Source organism: Humulus lupulus, chromosome 6, assembly GCF_963169125.1.
Source record: "Humulus lupulus chromosome 6, drHumLupu1.1, whole genome shotgun sequence".
Taxonomy (NCBI): Eukaryota; Viridiplantae; Streptophyta; class Magnoliopsida; order Rosales; family Cannabaceae; genus Humulus; species Humulus lupulus.
Genome location: NC_084798.1, coordinates 94551269 through 94558351, shown reverse-complemented (window position 1 = coordinate 94558351; position 7083 = coordinate 94551269). Strand labels below are relative to the sequence as shown.

The 7083-nt window shown below is 34.0% G+C and overlaps 2 long non-coding RNA genes across 2 annotated transcripts; both read left to right on the top strand.

The window, feature by feature from the left end:
• Window positions 1-474: 474 nt before the first annotated feature.
• Window positions 475-2172, top strand: LOC133784123 (uncharacterized). The gene is made up of 3 exons (XR_009871143.1): window positions 475-812; window positions 1132-1410; window positions 1772-2172. It is a non-coding gene; the product is annotated as an uncharacterized LOC133784123 (long non-coding RNA).
• A 397-nt stretch (window positions 2173-2569) lies between these two features.
• LOC133784124 (uncharacterized) lies at window positions 2570-2987 on the top strand. The gene is made up of 3 exons (XR_009871144.1): window positions 2570-2660; window positions 2740-2824; window positions 2926-2987. It is a non-coding gene; the product is annotated as an uncharacterized LOC133784124 (long non-coding RNA).
• The last annotated feature ends 4096 nt before the right edge of the window (window positions 2988-7083 follow it).

Here is a 7083-nt window from a genome sequence, read left to right as displayed (position 1 = left end):
CACCAATATAACGTCCGTAGATCTTGGTACATCTTCGTGGTACCCAGATGAAGTGAGTACGGCGTCGTATGTGACTCAACCAATATCTCTCATCTAATCCCCTCATCATTCGGAACACAAATCCGTCCCTGATACCGAAGCAAACCAACCTTAGAGATAGAATAGTCCTTAGCTACTCCCGCTAAGACATTCTCTCACTACACCAAATACCCATTTCCATAACAAATGAATATAATACTAATAAAAAAGTATTATGGTAGTGTATTATATTGGGCAACTTTATGAAAAAAGGGCGCTAATATATTGCATCATCCCGCCACTTAGCTTTTTTTTTTTTCATTTCTTAGACTTGAGAATCTCTTCAACATTTCTTAGACCCGAGACACCCATTTCTGAGACCCCTTTTCTCTTCAACATTTTTGAGACCCGAGACACCCATTTCTAAGACCCCCTTTCTCTTCAATATTTCTGATACCCGGGACACCCATTTCCTTTCCTTCAACATTTCTGAGACCTGACCATTTCCTTCAACATTTCTGAGACCCATTTCTTTTCCTTCAACATTTTTGAGACCCATTTCCTTCAATGGAAAATGGAAAAAAATGGTGGTAAAGTACTTTGGGAGCCCACCTGAAACTTGTAAAAGTTATTTTTTTTGGCCTCTCTCTCTCATGTGATGTCCTTGGTCTCTTCCTCACTCTCTCAACCACCGCTCCTTCAACTTCAACTCCAACTTCAATCCCTATAGAAATTGGACTGAAATATCTCTGGAGATGCTCACCAATGTCAAGAACGACTTTCTTCTTCTTCTTGTACGCTCTTTCTTTTGTTTCCTTCTCTTCTTTAGTATATATTACTGTCACTGAATTTTTTGGAGCCAGAATTGCATATATTAACTCTTTTTAAAGCTACATATCTAGGGCCTATTTATTTTGATACATATATATATTCGACTTGAGAAAGAAGGTGAGATATTTGGTTTTGGCTTATTATTTTAGACAAATTTATGCTTACCAGCCATTTGGGTATTCTCTTCTTTCTCTCCGTAGTAGCTCTATTTTTTTTTCTCATTGTCTATCTATATTTCTATATGTATACATTTTGAATCCTTCGCAATAATTTGTGGAATAGGGGATATCTCAATGACTTCACCTCTGTTGGCCTCTTCGTTCCTAATAGCTTCTTCTTCAAAATCAGGGCCCTTCTCAGAGAATTGCCTCCTTTCATGAGCTTTGATGTGTATATTATTTGTTGTAAAGTATATATAGTAGCATTGGGTTGTGCTTAGAGGGCATATCTATTTGTTATATTCATTGATTTCAGATGTATTCCATGGATATACATACACGGTATGCTCTCTCATCAGCCCTTATTGGTGGTGTAATGGGTGCACATGCTCAACTATGGGAGGTATATTTGCTATAATTAATCTTCTATGCTCTTCTACTTTTGTAGCATTCCCTTTCAGAATGTGTTTGAGTAGTTATATTTATGCTCATAATATTCTTTTTCTTTGTTTTGTCTGTTGCACATTAATTGTTTGTTAAAATTCCTTAATGAAATAGATTGTAGTGTGCAATCATATTTTTTCATATACTGGCCAGAAGTAAGCTATAATATATAGACAAGAAGTAAGCTATAATATATAATAGATTGTTCTTCTTCTTCTAGTCTATATATTATAGCTTACTTCGCTTTTGTCTTTCTCTTATAAACAAAGCTTTCATTCACATCTCAAAATAAATATCTTTCTTTTTTGAGAATGAAACAGTGTACATAAGAAGAAGAAGATTAACATTGGTGTCGATAAGATTAGATTGAGTTTGATCGAGCTATATTACCATGGCGGACGATTTGACTCGGCAGTCGAGCAGCCGAGGTAGTGGATGGCGGTCGACCAGTGTGAGGGAAATGTGGAACGCGATGGACGTGTTCCAGCAGAGCGGACGGCAGTCGACGCATGAGAAGGATGAGGAGTAGCTGCGGTGGGCGGCCATAGAGCGGTTGCCGACTTATGATAGGATGAGGAGAGGGATGTTGACTCAGGTGACGAGTAATGGGAGGTTGATGCTTGAAGAGGTTGATGTTACTAAGCTTGGTAGCTAGAACAAGAAGTAGTTGATGGAGAGTATTTTGAAAGTTTTTGAGGATGATAATGAGAAGTTTTTGGAGACTCAGGGCCAGAAATGACAGGTAATTGTTTATTGACTGTTTGGTTTATGAGAAAATGAATGAAAAACGAAAACGAAAACGAAAATTGGTTTTGAGTTTAACAAGTGTTTGTATTGATGTCCCAATCCTAGATCTTAAAAATCCATAACGTGATATATTTGTTTATGAAAAAATAGGGCTGGGATTGAGATTCCAAAGGTTGAAGTTAGATTCTAGAATTTGTCGATTGAGGGAGATGCATATGTAGGAACTAGAGCTCTTCCAACTCTGTTGAATTCCAGTCTTAACATGATTGAGGTAACTTCAAATATTTCAGCTCATACTAATAACTCTATTTTTTTACTCTTAATTTCTTGGTGTAAATTCTCAGTTCTTTAACCTATAATCCCATTTGAATAGGGAATCATTGGAGTGATTGGACTCACTCCATCAAAGAAAAGAGTGGTTAAGATACTCCAAGGTGTGAGTGGTATAGCAAGACCTTCAAGGTATGTTCATTGGTAACTTCTACTAATTTTCATCTAAACTCCTTCAAATGCTATATAACTCAAATTGATTTATTTTCAGGTTGACTTTACTTCTTGGTCCGCCTGGATCTAGAAAAACAACATTACTAAAAGCACTTGCTGCAAAACTTGATGATGATTTAAGGGTTTGTGCTCTTCTCTTAATACTAGTCTAGTGTATTAAAATGTTTACACGTTTTGTTATTACGTCTATACTGATAACTTGTGTTTGACTTTGACAAACAAGTATCTGGAAAAGTGACATACTGTGGCCATGAATTTGAAGAGTTTGTACCTCAGAGAACCTCACTTATATTAGTCAACATGACCTTCACTATGGCGAGATGACAGTCCATGAAACTTTGTATTTTTCGGGGCGGTGCTTAAGAGTTGGTACAAGGTATGACTTGCTGGTAGAGTTGTCTAGACGGGAAAAAGCAGCTAGAATTAAACCAGATTCTGAGATTGATGCCTTCATGAAAGCCACAGCTATGGAAGACCAAGAAACCAGTTTGATCAATGATTATGTTCTAAAGGTTTGTTCTTCTCCATTTTGAGATTGCTTGCGTCTTTGAGATTTGAATTTGAATTTGAGATTGGTACCTTGAATTAATTTTCAATAAGTTAGTTTATGTACTTTATAATTATAATTGTGGTACAGATGAGTTGTGACAGTGGAGCCACAGCTATGTACTCATTATTCCATGCATGCTATGCTTAGAAAAAAGCACATATTACTATAAATATATAACCATTTTTCTGTGGATGAATATTAATGCAGTTAATTCATCTTGATAGGCATATATTTATATAATGTGGAGAAGAGAGGCTTTTCATACACAAAATAAATATGTGTATGTGTGTGTGTGTGAAAGATATGAGGAAATTTAAAAGTGCAATTATGAGAAAGGAGTTGTTCGAAGCAAAGAGACAAAGAGGGATCTCGATGACCTTTCTTATAAATGATCTTCTCACTGATTTCCACATACACATATACAGATTAGAGAGAGAGAGAGAGAGAGAGAGAGAGAGAGAGAGAGTGTGTATGTGCAGTCACCATTAAATACCATTGTTTTGCAGTGATTGATTTGTGGACATGAGAGAGAGATGCCTTTTTTCTATTTACTATCATTATTACTTATGCCTGTTACACGTAAAACTACTTATCAATCCATGGATTAAGAATCTATAATAATAATAATAATGTGATTTTTTGAACTTCAAAGCTATTCTTTCAAATCTAAGATTGGTACCTCAAGATATGTGTATGCAAATAATGCTATAAGCCTACGTCTCTACAGGATTGGAATTCAATGGACTAGTCTGAAGGGTGTGTAAGAAGTTGTCTGCTGAGCTTCCATGATCAAGGGAAAGATGGCTTTTTGAAATTTTCTGGTTGGAAATTGCTGGATGCTCAACATACATGGGTGAACAAGAGTATGAATCTACGGGAATGTAGGGCTAAATGTCTGAGCAATTGTTCCTGTACGGCTTATACAAACTCAGATATCAGAGGTGAAGGCAGTGGTTGCGTCGTCTGGTTTGGAGATCTATGCGACTATTTCCTTCTAGCAGACAAGATCTATTTGTTCGACTGTCAGCTTCAGAAATAGGAACAGATTACAGGTTTAAAATTTTAGTTCCATATCATGTTCAAATTCCTTTCCTTCTATTTTAATTCATTAATATTTTCTTTTCTTGCTCCAAAAATTTATTTAGGAAAAGAAAGAGCTGATCTTAAGGTGAAGAGAGCAGTGATAATTATAGCTATTCTGATTGGATTAACTTGTGGGATGATTTTAATTGGCTTTTACTTTTGCAAGTGGAGAGCATTTTATGGTAAGAGTCTCTACCCTTACTTCATTCATCTATTAATGTAATATTTTAGCTAAGTAATATTTTGACCTTGCAAATTCAAGAAGTATATGGTCTATAAAGAAATTTACAAGTATTTATTCTAACAAAGTAACAATTTCCATTGAGGGTTAGCCAACATTCGTGGCATAACATTAAAATTCATTTGAAACCGAATAGAACTTAAAGAAAATACTGATTTTGAAGACACGTACAATATAGATATTTTTAAGCATACACGAAAATTTTGAGCAGAACAGATGCATTGTTCTTGTGAATATATTTTAGAATCGACCATAAGACATGGTTTGTGTGAATTGGATGGAAATTTTTTAACATGCACATACAGAGCATTTTTCTTGATATGTGTATATAACTGGTGTTATCATGTCATTTGTTGTTGCTTTATTGGTATTCTATAAATATGAAAGAGATCAATGCTCTAAATCTGAGTTTGAATGTTTGCTATTTGTGTACAGTATTAGTTTATTCATTTTTTTTTCTTTCACTTTTGTCTGCTACCTTGTTTATAATATATGGTCAAATTTGTTAAAATTCCATTTAGATAGATAGCCATGTAGAGTATTTGTGGAATACAGAAGTAATATTCGGTCATTAATAACTCTACATGATACCTTTGAATATAACTAATAAAGGTAATATATATATGGTTATTAACTCTCATGCATGTTTTGCTCAAGCAAAAAGAAAAAAAAAAGAAAGAAAAACAAGAGCAAATTGAGTTTGATGAAGCAAAACAAAAGAGCTAAAAAATGAGTAGCAGATCCCTCTATTAATCATAGACCAATAAGGACTCTACTCCTAGCAAAACCTCAATGACTGGCACTGTTTTTGTAGCCTGATCTGATCTTTATTACAAACTTTCTATTTAACAATAACAAATTTTGAGCTTTTTTTCTTAGGAGAAGATAAGAAATGAATTTTCCCATGTTGAGAATGGTCATTTGGGGTCATTGGGATTAAAGAGTGTTGATCAATCTAATCTGTAAAGTGTGTGGAAGGTTTCTATGAGGCAGAAATAAAATTTTGAAGAGAAAGAGAAAGATATCTTGGGGATTATATAATCTTGTAATTAATGATATTTTTCTAATTTACTATCTAGAATGAAATTTTGAGGAGACTTGATTTATTTTAAAGTAAAGTTATAAAGGTTATAGGCACATCGTAGTAAAAATAACTTGATCTATCATGGCCCAAACTAGTACTATTTTTGACATGGTACTTTAATTCAAGAGAAGTACCAAGCTTGCTGGCCCAAAATGGTCACCATTTGCTTCATGGATAACTGGCTGGTATGTAATAATATTCTTTTTCTAACTATTAACTTGAGAAAATGTCTTTTTTTTTCTAGTTGACTGTTTATACTCTGGCTTGGAGCTTTTAGAGTTTCATTTGGGGTCTGAGACCGTAATGCATGTACAGTACAAAGTCACCATTAGTAAGTATAGCACATACATTAATCTTAGCACTAGACCTTATATATATATATAACTTAGTTAAATTAGTTAGTTTAGTTAAGTTATTGAGAGTAATTTTGAGCTTAGTACTGGACCTTATATGCCTAAATTAGTTGAAACAGCTAGTTTATTTAAGTATTGAACTGTATCTTACTTTTCTTGATTCTTCTTTGTGGCATGTATATATTGGTGCCACTTGTATTCTGTATTCATTCAATTCAATACAAAAGTGTACACTGCTCAGTGCTTAGTTTGTATTTGTTAATTACTTTAACACATGCTTATTAATTATACCTTATTTATGCTCTTATTTCAATGTAATTATTGTTAGATTATTAGCCAAGTTGGACAAAAACAGGGTAGATTGAATATTGAGGAAGATGATGATGGGCAACCAAGGAAGAAGGTTCATCTAGGTGTTCCAGTGACACAATGGATTTTAGTTTACAATGCTCGCCAGCCAATGAAACAAAGGTGCATTTTTTGAATGTTATGTTATTTATTTTTCCCTTGAAGTAGTATCATTTATCATTTCTGTTTATATTACAAGCAATATTCTGCCTATATTTCTTTCTGTTAATTTTTAAATGCTTGGATTTGAACCATATACAACTTTCTTAATCTCTCTATTTTAGCTAATGTACCAACTGTATTACCAAAATTTTGAACTTCTTGGAATAAAAGAATTGTCACATCAGCTGTCACTTAAGTGGCATATCAAGCCATACAATGTAGAGAAGTGAGCTAGTTTCATTTGATTTCAAGTTTAATGAGTTTGAGTTAATCTTCCTAGCATTATAATCAATCATGTTGTTGTGGATTTCGTTTATAATCAATCATGTTGTTGTATATGATTTTGTGTTTATACCTTAGATATTAGTGTAAAAGAACATATATTCACTTTATGCAGCAGTCTTAGAGCTGATGTGGTTGAGCAACTCATTGTCTAACATAAATCACTCATTTGGGAGCTGCTCATGCAGCTTTTGAAGATGCGCAAAAGCACATGGAAGACATATTGGGAGCTATTGAAACAAAATCTGAGAGTATCACAAAAATTCAAAGTGATCTTG